Source organism: Castor canadensis, chromosome 2, assembly GCF_047511655.1.
Source record: "Castor canadensis chromosome 2, mCasCan1.hap1v2, whole genome shotgun sequence".
In the NCBI taxonomy this organism is placed as follows: domain Eukaryota; kingdom Metazoa; phylum Chordata; class Mammalia; order Rodentia; family Castoridae; genus Castor; species Castor canadensis.
Genome location: NC_133387.1, coordinates 102,327,131 through 102,340,206, shown reverse-complemented (window position 1 = coordinate 102,340,206; position 13,076 = coordinate 102,327,131). Strand labels below are relative to the sequence as shown.

At 39.7% G+C, this 13,076-nt stretch overlaps 1 protein-coding gene across 1 annotated transcript in view; it reads left to right on the top strand.

The window, feature by feature from the left end:
• LOC109676331 (uncharacterized) overlaps positions 1–13,076 on the top strand; it is an 88,835-nt gene that overhangs the window by 54,348 nt on the left and 21,411 nt on the right. Inside the window, exon 2 of the mRNA XM_074065396.1 lies at positions 12,965–13,054. The gene's annotated coding sequence lies outside the window, so the exon portion shown is untranslated. The remainder of the gene's footprint in view (positions 1–12,964; positions 13,055–13,076) is intronic.

The following is a 13,076-nucleotide window of genomic DNA, read 5'->3' as shown; positions in this document are numbered from 1 at the left end:
AGATTAGGTTTATGGTTTTAGCTAGCTCAAAGTTAAGGTTATGGCTATGGCTATGGCTTAGGGCTAGAGGCAACAGTAGGCTAAGATGTATAATTGTGTTTAGGGTGAAGTCTAGGACCAGGTTTAGGATAGGTTTAAATATAGGACAAGGGTTTGGATAGGGTTAAGCTTGGTTAAGATTAGGGCTAAATGTAGTGTTAGATTAGGGATAGTTCTAGTGATAGGGTTAAAGTTATAGATTGTGTGAAGAGTAGGCTTACATTAGGGTTAGGGTAGATTTAGGGCTGGCTCTAAGGTGAAGTCTAGTTTTACTGTTAGCATTAGGGATGGGGTTGGATTTATCAGTGAGTCTAAGCCAGAGTTAAAATTAGATAGAGGGCTGGGATTAAAGGTCAGATTGTGGTAGGGTCAAGGTTGGAGTTAGGGTTAGGAATAGAGACGGGTTGTCCTAGGGCCATAGGCTGCACCTGTTTTAGAGCACCAGCCAATAAAAGTGTGACATACAGAGACTCAGTCATCACCAGCACCTGCTGCAGAGCTAAAGCCAGTTCCAGCACAAGTTCTTACACATAATACTAACAGCAGCATCAAGTCTAGAGCAGAAAGCACCAGATTTGGAGACAGTATCAGCATTAGCACCTGATCAGAACCAAGAGTAATTTCAAGTGTCTGAAACAGACCTCAAGATCAGATCCACTAGCTGCTCCAGTGCTACACCCTGGTACAGCACTTTTTTTTTGGACCTGGCCAATGACAGTACCAGCAACACATGTAGATAGAGATGACTGCAAATTTAGAGACAGGATGTGCTCTAGTATACACTTTGGAGCAAGTGACAGCTCACAAGCAAGTTCTAGAGTCTTAACTCCAGCCCCTGCCCCAGAGCTAAAACAGTTCCTGCACTGGTTCTGGCATGCAGCCAAATGGCATCATCAGAAATAAGTCTAGAAATAAAGCCTAAACCAGATTTGAGTCAGAGGTAGCTGTCCATCTGTTCTAGAACTGGAACCAGGTCGACTTCCAGGATTAGAACCACAACCAGCTAAAGAGCCTGCTTCTGAATTGGGGTAATTTCCCTCAGATTCTAGAGCTGCAGGCAGCTCTGATACCTGTTTCATTAGGAGAGACTTCCTGGTCCTCAGCTGTGGCAACAAGGAACAGGCTGAGTGAGAAGATGCCTTACATCTTGGTGTTTCCTCCAGACTTGATGGCAGAGCAGTTCACTGGGATGATTGTGGTGAGTGGCTTGGCAGCGCAGGTGTGGGTGAGCTTCCTTCTGTCCTCTGCTGCCCCAGACATTCTATTCCCAGGTCTAAAGCCAATTTCTGGCCCAAATCCCAGCTCCAATATTAAAAATGCATTGACCAAGGAGTGTTTCTCAAATGAAAACCTCAATTCCCTTTTGTGTAGTGGATATGGCCCAACCCCCTAGGTACTAGAAAATTTGGGGACTGGGATAGAGATGCAGCCTGGTCCATGAGTCATTTGTGTTTGCCCAGGAGACTTCCCAAGCCTCAGCACTCATTAAGGGTCTGATGTGTTCTATAGCCATGGCAGACATAGGACAAACTGTTGGTTGTACAGAATGCTTGTGTGTGGGCTGGAGATAGACAGTAGGAGAACTGGGGAAGGGACAGAAAGTGCCACCTGTGACATGTTGGGTGAGCCACTTTTTTTTTTTTTTTTCACATTAAAAAGTTTTATTACAAAATTTAAAATGACAGTATGTTAACTTGAACAGCTAGGTTATGTAAGGTCTGAAAATTCTCCTTTTGATATTATCCAGTCTTCAAAACATGATTGATTGCATTTATATGCACCTTGCAGTTTCTTTAGACCTCTAACTGCTGGCTGGAGTTGAGCAAAGACATGGCTCAGTTTCCCTACAAAACAGATTGGAAATTAAATCTATCCATGCTCCTTAGAGCAAAAACACATTTATATATAGAGCATGTCTCACATTTTGTGGAAGCCACCCTTCTGGAAAACTTCCTATGGTTAGAACTTCCTATAGTTAGCTGGGTGAGCCACTTTCTGATTTGACAGTGCATAGGTTTATGGATTGATTTAGGGTTAGGATTATGGTTTATCAGATTTCTGGTTAAATTTGGGGTAAGTCTAGATTTAGAATTAGTTTTAGTTTTAGAACTAGGGATAGACTAAGTGTTGTGGTTAGTTTTATGGCTAGCTAAGCTTAGGTGTAGGATTAGTGCTGGGCCTACTGATATGGTTATATCTGAGGTTGGGGTAGGTCTAGGACTAGGGTTAAATTTGTTACTATGTTTAGGGTTAGAACTAGTGCTAGGAGAGGGTAATGGTTTGGGTTTTCTTAACTTAAGTTTGGGTTTAGGGCATGGCTTTGGGTTTGTGTTAGGGGAAGGGTTTGTGTTTGTGACAGAGGTTTGGTTTGGGTAAGGGTTTCGTTTATGTTTAGGACTATGATAAGGTTTAGATTTCGCATAAGGGTTATTGTCAGTATTATGCTTAGGGTTGAGGCTCTTGTTTGGTTTAGGACTAGGTTTAGGTTTTAAGGATACTTGTGTTAGGGTTAGTGTGTGGGCTAGAATTAGGATTAGTGTTAGGGTTCAGTTTAGGGTTAGGGTTAGTTGTAAATTTCAGATTTAAGACTAGGACTAGGGTTAGAGTTCAGTATTGGTTAAGTTTCAGTTTGAGTTATAGTCAGGAAAAGATAATGGTTAGAGTTAGGACTAGGGCTAGAGTTAGGTTTAGATATATGGTTAAGAGTTAGGTTTTGTTAAGGGATTGGTTTATGATGAGGGTTAGGTTTATGGCTAGGGTTATGTGTAGGAGTAGGGCTAAAGCTACTTACTGTTAGGGTTCTTCTAAAGTTAGGGTTAGGTCTAGTTAACATGTTGAAGGGTTGGTGTTTTGGTTAGTGTAAGTTTAGGGGAAGGCTAGGTTAGGAATAGGGTAAGTGTTAATGTTAGGGTAAATTACCAAGTTAGGTGTAGTGCTATAATTAGGGATAGGTTTATAGTTGGGGTTTGGGTTAGTGTTATGATTCAGTTTAGGTTTAGCATTTCTGTTTGTGTAAGGGTTAGGTTTAAGGTTAGGTTTAGTGTTATACTGAGTGTTAGGTCTGTAGCTATGTTTAGGGTTAAGGCTAGAATTAAGATGAGGATTGGGTTTGGGCTAAGGTTAATGTTAAGGTTAGTCGATGGCTCCTGTCAGATTTCAGGATAGGCCAGATTTCAGGATAGGTTTAGAATTAGAACTGTTGGTGGCTTTAGGACTTAGGCTACATAGAACTAGGACTAGGTTTGGCTTTAGTGTTAGGGCTAGGATTAGAGTTAGTGTTAGGTGTTATGTCTAGGACATAACGTTTAAGTTTAGGGATAGAGTTAGGACTAAGGTTAAGTTTAGGGTTTGGGTTAGCCTAGTGTTAGAGTGAAAGCTTGTTTAACTCTTAGTTTGTGTGATTGTTAGGGTTTAGGGTTAAGGTTAACTTTCCTGTTAGATTTAGGTTTGGTTTAGGGTTAAGGTAATGCAAGGTTGAGAGTTAGGACTCTGGTTAGGTTTAGGGTTTAGGTTAGGTTTTGGGTTAGGGATAGGTTAAGGTTTAGGTTTAGGGCTAGGGTTTGGTGTAGGATTCCACGGCTACTGTTACAGAAAGGTCTAGGTTTGGGGGTTTAACTAAATCTAAGGTTTTAGTTAGGGTTTGAGTTACAGTTTGTGTTAGGAGACGTTTAGGGTTTTGGTTTCCTTAAATGTCATGTTTAGGGTTTGGGTTAGGGTTATTGGTCAATGCAGTGCAGGGTTTGTGTTTTGGCTAGAGATAGGGTTAGAGTAAAGTTTAGGTTTAGGTTTATGGCTAATGCCTGTGTTAGATTGTTAGTGCTATGGCTACTGTTTGGATAGTGTTAAAGGTAGATACTCTGTACCTAGATTGAGCTAGATTGGTACTTTTTTATGTGTGGGGTTTGTGTTAAGTTTAGGGCTAAGGTAAGGTTTGGTTTTAGAGTTCTGGGTTAGGGTTATGTTTTGGAGTAGTGTTAAGATTAAGTTAAATATTAGGGCTATGACTAGTTTTAGGTAAGGGTTAGGATTAGGATTGGGTTTAGTGTTAGTGCTGTGGTTAGGATTTGTGTTATGGCTAAGGCTGTGGTTATGTTCGGAGAGGAATAAGGTTAGGACTCTGGCTAGTGGTAGGGCTAGGACTTGCATGAACACTAGAGCTAGGGTTAGGGATATGATTTGGTTACTTGTAGATTTAGGGGTAGGGTTAATTTTAGTGTTAGACTAAGATCAGAGTTACATTTAGGTTTAGGGATATGGTTAGGGTTAATGCTAGTGTTAAATGTATAGTTAGGGTTATTGTTAGGTCTTAGGGAGAGGGCTTATTTAAGTGTTAGGTTTTATGTTATGGTTAGGGTTTATGATTAGGTTTATGTATTGGGTTACTCTTACATTGTGGTTAGAAGTAGGGTAAGTAAGGCTTAGTGTTAGGGCTAGAGTAGGGAGATATGATTAGAGTTAATGTCAGGTGTAGGGATACTGTTATGGTTAGGGTAAGGCTACTGTTGGAGTTAGGGCTTTGCTGAGGCTTATGGTCAAGTTTAGGTCTAGAGTTATAAGGTTACTGTTAGGTATAGTGCTAGAGTTATGATTAGGATTATGGCTAATGGTTATGATTAGGATTATGGCTGGATTTAGGATTAGATTTAGGTTTAGGGCTAAAGTAAGTGTCTAGGCTATCGTTAGGTTTAGGGTTAGTGTCATGCTTAGGGTTAGGTCTAGGCAGTTAGGGGTAGTGTTAATGCAAGTGATACTCTGTTAGGTGTGCGTTTAAGGTTAGGGTTAGGATCTCTTGGGTAGTGTTTCCTTTAGTAATAGTGTTAGGGCTAGTGATAGGGTTAGGTTAGGGTCGGAGATAGCCTTAAGTTTAGAGCTAGTTTAAGGGTTAGGGCTAGGACTAGGGTTAATGTTAGGTTAGGGTTATGGTAAGGGCTGAGTTTAGAGCAATTACAAGGTTTAGTTTTAGGCTTAGAACAAGGTGTGCTAGGATTAGAGTTAACTTTAGAGCTGGTGTTACACTTAGGATTAGGGTTGTGGCTAGAACTCCACTTAGGTTTAGGAATATAGTTAAGTTTAAGGTGGTGGTTAGGTCTAGTGGTAGGTTTAGGGGTAGGGCTAGCTTTGGGGTTAGGTATAGAGTTAGGGTTAGTCATTTTGTTAGGGCAATGGTTAGGCTTGTATTTGGGCTAGTGTTAGGTTTGGAGTTATAGTTAGGGCTAGGACTAATACAAGAGCTAGTTTTAGGGTTGTACCCCAATTTAGGGCTAAGGCTCATTTTAGGTCTAGGTTAGGACTAGATTTAGAGTTAGATTTAGATTTAGGATTATGGTTAAGTTAGTATACTACTTTGAGGATAGTGCTAGGTTCAAGGCTAGGATTATGACTAAGGTTAAGTATAGGGATAATCTTATTGTTAGGTGGAGGGTAGGTTAGGTTTAGGGCTAGGGTTTTTTTAGTGTTATGGTTTGGATTAAGGTTATGGTTAAGATTAGAATTAGTGTTAATAAGGTTCTTGCTAAGGCTAGAGCTAAGGTTGGAGTAAGGATTAGGTGTAGGGTTAGGGCTAAAGTTAGTGTTAGATTTAGGTTTAATGTTAGGGTCAGGTTTAAGGTTTTGTTTAGAGTTATTGTTAGGACTAAGGTAAGGTATAGATTTAGGGCTGTGGTCAAGGTCAGGTTTAGGGTTAGGGATAAATCTAGGATTAGTCCTAGGGCTACAGCAACAGCTAGTGCTAGAGTTAAGGTTAGGGGTTGTCTTAGGGTTAGGTTTATTTAACTTAAATTTATTTTTAGGGCTAGGACTGTGGCCAAGCTAGTTCTTGGCTTAGGGTTAGGGTTTGGTCTAGAGATAGTGCTCGGGCTAATTTATTGCTTGGTTTATGGTGAGATCTAAGACTAAGAGTAGTGCTAGAACTACACCTAGGAATAGTGGTAGGGTTTAGGTTAATATTAGTGATATGGATAGAGCTAAGACTGGGGTAGTGTGTGTGTTACTGTTAGGGAACTGTGTGCTAGGCTACAGTTTGGGTTTGGGAAGGATAAGGTTAGGCTTAGATTTAACATTAGAGATTTGAGGTAAGGTTAAGTCCTGGACAGTAGCTATGGTATTCCCGACTGTTTAGGTTATATTTGGGCTAAGAGTTTGTTTTTGGGGTTAGGTTTAGTTTAAAGCTAGGGATAGGACTAGGACTAGGATTAGTTCAAGGACTGGCATTATAGATATGGATTAGTGTTTAGGCAGGATTACGGTTTGCATTAGGATTAGGGTTGCGGGTAATGCTGTGTCTGGTTTAGTTTCGAATTAGGGATAGATTTAGGACTAGGGTTATGGCTAGTCATAGGGTCATGTTTATGGTTAGGGTATGGTTTAGGGTTATGTTTAGGGTTACTGCTAAGGTCAGTGCTTTGGATAAGGTTAGAGTTAGGTGAAGGGCTATGGTTGGGTTTAAAATTAAGATTATAGCTATGGTTATTTCTAAGTCTTGAATATTATGGTTAGGATTAAACTTCAGGTTTGTGTTAGCTTTTGGGTTAGGGTTAGTGGTAGGCATGGGTAAAGTTAAGGGCAGGGAAAGGTCTAAGGTAAAGTGCAAGGGAAATGCTAGGCTTTGAGTTACGGTTTGGCATAGGGTAGTGTTATAGATAGGGCTAGGGCAATGTTTAAGGTTACAGTTATGGTTATGTTTTGTGTGAGGTTTAGGGTTACTGTTAGAACTAGGGTCAGGGTTAGGTTTAAGGTTTTTTCTAGAGTTAGGGTTATGTTTTGTGCTAGGGCTAATGTTATGGTTATGTTAAGATCTAGTGTTAAGATTTATTGTAGGGTGAGGATTTGGACTATGGTTAGGTTTATGTTGTAGTTAAGTTTAGGGTTAGATTTAAAGTTAGGGGTAGGGCTAGAATTATGTTTTGGACAATAGGTAAGGCTAGGTCAAGGCTAGGGTTTGCTATGGTCAGGGATAAGGTTAGGTTTAGGGTTAATGTAGTGTTACAGTTAGGGCTGGGGTTAGTTCTGTATGGTGACGGCATTTGATTTGGTTTATGGCTAGTGCTATTGTTAGGGTTAGTACTAATTACAGGAATAGCTTCCATTTGGGCTGGTAGTGGGGTTAGGTTCAGAGTTACTGCTAGTGTTAGAGCTAGGAATAGGCTTAAGATTATGATTAAGACTAGCTTTAGGGTGAGGGTTAGGGTTTGTTTTAGGTCTAGGGTTAGTTCTACAGCTAGAAATAGGGTTATAGTTAGGGTTTGGGTTGGTGTTAATGTTAGGATTAGGTTTAGGTCTAGAACTAGGCTTAGGGCTATGTTTAAGTTTAGGTCTAGAGCTAGGGTTAGGATATTGGTTAGGGTTAGGGGGCTAAGCCTGAGATTGGGTTAGGATTCGTAGTATTGTTTTGGTTATGCCTAAGACTATGGCTTAGATTATGGCTAGGAAAAAGGGTTAAGTTGATGGCTAGGGGTATGGTTAAGTTGAGATTCATATTTACGTATAGGGATAGTGCCAAGGGCAGTTTTCACTTTAGGGCTACTTTTGGGCTAGGGCTTGGGATGCAGTTAGGTGTAGGATTATGGTTGAGTTAGGCTTATGGATAGTTCAGTCTAAAGGTTTGTGTTGAGGCTAGTGTTAGAGTATTGCAAGGGCAAGGGTAAGAGTATGGCTAAATTCAGGTTTCGGACATAGCCTAGTGTTGATATGGCTTGGATTAGGATTAAGGGTAGGGTGAAGGTCAGGATTAGGCTTCATGTTAGGGCTTAGGCTGTGGTTAGTGTTAGGGCAAGGGCTAATCAAGAGCTAAGTTTACATTTAGAATTACAGTGTTAAGGTATGTTCTAGGGCTAAGTCTAGGTATAGGGTTAGATTTATGTTTTGCATAAGGATCAGGGTTACTTTGAGGGATATGGTTAAGGAGAGTGATAAGTGTCTGGGTTAGGGTTAGGACTAGGGTTACTTTTAGGGTTAGGGCTAAAGTAAGGTGAGTCCTAGTCTGAGTCTTTGTTTACAGTTATGGTTAGGTTTGGTCTAGTGTATATTTAGGGTTAATATTGAAATGTGGGCTGGGGCTAGGGTTAGTGCTAGGGTTTGTCAAGGGCAATGGTTAGGACTACTGTGAGGAATAGGACAAGTGCTGGGATTAAAATTAGTGTTAATATTAGGGTTAAGTGTAACATTATGTTTTGGGGTAAGGTTATAAACAGTGTTACGGTTTGAATGGCACTTAAATACTTCTTTGCTGTGCAGCATATATGTACATTCTGAGTAGTAATTTCTGTTGTTCCAGGTATTATTCATTTAAAATTGATAGACGTCCTATGAGGCATAGAATAAGTTCCTGAAATGTAATATTACATAGTATTCTTACATAGTATTCTGAACCTAACTATGTTACTTTCACAGCACCAACTATATGCTTCTTTCCCATGCGTCATGTAAATTACCTTATGAGAAAAAGTGGAATTTGTTCCCAAATAAGAACAATTGTGTATAGAGAAAAAAACGTTAGCATTAGGCTTAGGAATGGGTTTAGGGCTTAGTCTTGGGCTAGGACTAGGTTTAGGGTTAAGTTTACATTTAGGGTAGTGACAGTGCTGAGTTTGGATTTAGTCGCAAGGTTAGAAATAGTATGCTTTATATCAGTGTAAGTATTGCTTTCTCCTAGAGAATATAAATGCCTTATGAGCAATTTTGAAAGGTGTTTTGAATAAGAACTCTAATATATATTGAAAATTCCTTCAAATTAGAGTCAGGGTTTGGGTTAGGGCTAATATTAGTATTAAAGTCAGGATTCAGCCTAGGCATAGGGTTAGGGTTAGCACAGCAACTAAGTCCAGGGCTAGGGCTAGCTCTAGGATAGGGTTAGGGTTTGGTCAGAATTACAGGTATGACAAGGGCTATAGTTGTGTTAGGGCTAGGGACACATCAACCCCTAGGGTTAAGATTAAGATTACAGTCAAGGTTGTAGTTAAGGATAGATCTATTTTTATGACTGTGATTGGGGCTAGGATTTGACTAAGGCTCTCTATTTATTTTTTATTTTTTGGTTGTATTGGGGTTTCAAGTCAGGGCCTTGAGCCACTCTTCCAGCACTTTTTTATGATAGTTTTTTTTTTTCGGGGGGTATAGGGACTCACAAACTATTTGCATAGGCTAGTTTCAAACTTCAATTGTCCTATTTCTGCTTCCTGAGTAGTGGAGGATTACATTCATGAGCCACCAACCCCCAGCTTAAGTCTCACACTTGTACTGTGGTTAGTGTTAGGTTATGTTCATGTTTAGTGTAAGGGTAGGTTTGGGTTAGGGGTAAAATAGGTTTGAGGGTTAGGGTTACGATTAGATTTAGGGTTATGGCTAGGGCAAAGTTTAATGTTATGGTTATGGCTATGGTTTAGGGCTAGAGGTAGCACAAGACTTAGCTCAGGGTTAGTGTTAGAATGAAGTCTAGGACTACAGTTAGGATATGGTTAAGATTAAGGCTATGATTAGGACTAGACCTAGTCAGAGATTAATATTAGGTCTAGAGATAGTGTTAAGGCTAGCGCTAGTATTAACATTAGGCTTAGACTAAGTTTAGATTAGGTCTAAGGCTATAAGGCTAGAGAGTTACAGTTAGTTTTAGGGTTAGGTTTATGGTTAGGGCTAGGGTTAGGGATATGTCTAGGATCAAGGCTCAGATTATGGGTGGGTCAGTGTTTGGTGTGGTGTAGGAAAAGAGTTAGGGTATTCCTAGGGCTAGATTTAGGGCTACTGTTAAGGTTTGCCTTAGGGTTAGGTTATGATTACTGCTGTTGCTAAGAGTATGACTAGGCCTATTGCTAACTTAAGTGCCATACCAGGGTTAAGGTAGTGTTAGGATTTAGGATGGGTTTGGTTTAGATTTTGGTTTACAATTAGTGCTGCTGATAGGGTATAGTGTTAGTGCAAGGATTAGGAATATTTAAATATTATGTTAATGATTTTGGTTCTGCTTAGGGGTATTGCTAGCCTTTGGATGAAGGCTAAGTCTAGGGTTAGTGCAAGAATTGGGTTAGATTAGAGGTTAGTGTTATTATTAGATTTAAGGTACAATTAGAGGTAGTGTTAAGATTAAGGTGATGGCTTCGGCTAGGTTTACATTAGATTTATGGTTAGGATTTCATAGGGTTTGCTTATGACTGGGTTGAGCTTTAGGGTTATGGATAGGGTTAACCCTACCTAAAGCTAGGGCTATGGATACTGTTTAGGTTAATTCTTGGTCTAGGGCTAGTTTTAGGATTAGGGTGACCACTAGATTTACAGCTATTTTTATGGATGATGGTATGGTTAGGCTTACAGTTATGGTTTATGCTATAACTGTTAGGATTAGCAGTGAAATTTGGGCAAGTTGTAGGGCTTAGGTAGCTGTAGGGAAAGGTCTAATGTAAGGGCCAGGGTAATACTAAGTTAAGATCCAGGTCGTCATAAGATTAGTCTATGGTAGGGCTAGAGCTACAGTTATGGTTAGAGTTAGGGTGGTTGTTATGCTTAGGATTAGAGTTAGGTTTAGATTAAGTTCATCATTATTGTTAGACCTAGGGTTAGGACGAGTGTTAGGATTAGGTTTAGGGATATAGCTATGGTTAGTGTTGGTTTTTGTTAGGATTAGGGCTAGGGTTGGGGATAGAGTTAAGTTTACGGCTAGTGTGAGGGTTAGTTGTAGGAAAAGGATTGGGTTGTGGTTAGGTTTCTTTTGTGGTTAAATTTAGGGTTAGTTTGAAAGTTAGAGTTAGGGCTAGTGCTAGGATTAAGTTGTTGGCAAGGAGTAAGGTCTGGGTCAAAGCTAGTTCTGGGCCAGGGATAGGGGTAGGTTTAGGGGTAATGTTATTTTTGGGGTTAGGGATTGGGTTAACATTAAGTTTTGTTATGGTTAGTGTTAGTGATATAGTTAGGATTTTATTTTAGCTTTAAGTTTGCAGTGAGTGCTATGGTTTGTGGCAGTGCTAAGGATAGGGAATGATTCAGGTTGGGGTAGAACTGGACATAGGGTTAGACATAGTGTTATGATTGGGGCTAGGATATGGTTTAGTATTACGGTTAAGGCTACGTTAAGGTTGAGTTAGGGTTGTCTTTAAGTCTAAGGTTAATGCTAGGTCTAGGATGGGGTAAGAATTAGGTTTTGGCTTAATGGTAAGATTAGAGTTAACGTTTGTTCTTGGGCTCATGCAAGGGTTAGGGTTATGCTTACATTAGGTTTAGAATTGGTTAGGGTTATGGTTAGAGCTAGAGTTATGGTCAGGTTTTAGATTAAGGCTGGGGATATGGCTAGGACTATAGTTAGGTTAGGGCTAAGGCTAGGGTTACTGTTAAGCTAATGTCTAAGGCTATAGTAGGGTTTTGATATTTGTTCAGTGTTATGGGTAATGCTAGGGCTAGGTCTCAATTTTTGCTATGTTTGGGTTTATGCCATGTTTGGATAGTAGTAGGATTATGTTTACTCTTAAGATAGGGTTATGAGTATGATAGTATATTAGTGTTTGGGTTAGGGTTTGTTAGGGCAGTTCTTGGGAATAGGTAAGAGTATGGTTAGTTTTAAGGTTATGTGATGGCCTAGTTAGGGCTTGGGCTATGATTATGGTTAGGATTTAATGTTAGTATTAGGATGTGGGATAGGACTTGGGCTATGGTGATTGCTACAGTGAGGGCTGAATCAAGAGCTAAGTTCATGTTTAGAGTTATAGACAGTGGTAGGTTTGTCTAGGGCTAAGACTAGGTTTAAGTTAGATTTAGGGTTAGCAGTAGGACTAGGGTTAATTTTAGGGCTATGGTTAGTGCATGATAGTATTTGAGTTAGGCTTAAGGATAGGGCTACTTTTAGGAATAGGAATAGGGAGAGATTTGGGGTTAGGGCTAGGTCTTTGTCTTGGGTTATTATGGCTAATTTACAGCCAGTTTTATGTTTAGTATCAAGTTCAGATTTGGCTAAGGCTATGGTTAGTGTTAGGGTTGGGTTACGACTGTTGTTAAGACTAGTGCTAGTGTTCTGACAAGTGCTAGATTAGGGTTAGATTTAAGATTAGGGTTAGGTGTGGTGTTAGGGTTTGGGTCAGTTAGTGACAATGAGAGGGTTTGAATGGCAGGTAAATGCTTCTTTGCATACAGCATATATGTGCATTTTGATCAATGATAAAGTTGCTCCAAAATAATGTCTATTTAAAATTGATAGAAGTCCTATGAGGCACAGAATGATTTAATGGACTATAATATGCTGTAGCATTCCAAACTCTTAAGTTGCTTTTAGAACAGCAATTACATGCTTCTGTCCCAGGAATTGTATAATGGATTTAGGAATAAAAATGAATTTTTCTTTCTTATAGGTACTATTTTGCATAGAGAAAAAAATCCTTCACATTATGTTTAAGAACCGGTATAGTCTTGTTCTTGGATTAAGGCTAGGTTTAGGGTAATATTTAGAGGAGGTCCAGTATTGAGTTTAGTTTTAGGAGTAGTGTTAGAGAAAGGGTGTGCTTTTAAATGGCCTGTATCTTACTCCTAGAGAATATAATTGCATTATGAGCAATATTGAATGTTAGGGTGCTGCTTAGGTTGAAGTCTAGGACTAGGGATAAAGATAGGTTTAAGTCTAGATCTCCGTTTAGGACTTGTGTTAGTATATGATTAAGAGGTTAAAGTTAGGGCTAGTCCTGATCTTAGATTTGGGTTACGCCTAGTAATAGGGTTAAGGTTGGAGCTGCTGTTAGCTTTAGGTTTAGACTACCGTTAGAGTTAGGTGTAACATTAGGTCTTAGACAAGAAATAGTGGAAGTATTATGTATTCACATATGAAAATGGAACAATGAGACCTATTAAAACTGTTGTAAGAATTGGGAGGAGGGAGGATAAAGGACAACGATGGAGGGGGTGAATCTATTTAAGATTTACTTCATTGTTTGAGAAAATCCTACATTGTTTTGCATGACAGGGCAATGAACCATCAAACCTGAGATGTTCTTCAAGCTGGAGCAAGGAACAGAGCCTTAGATAGGAGAACCCCCAAACCAGAGCCCACCAGGTCAGTCACTGAATACTGGGTA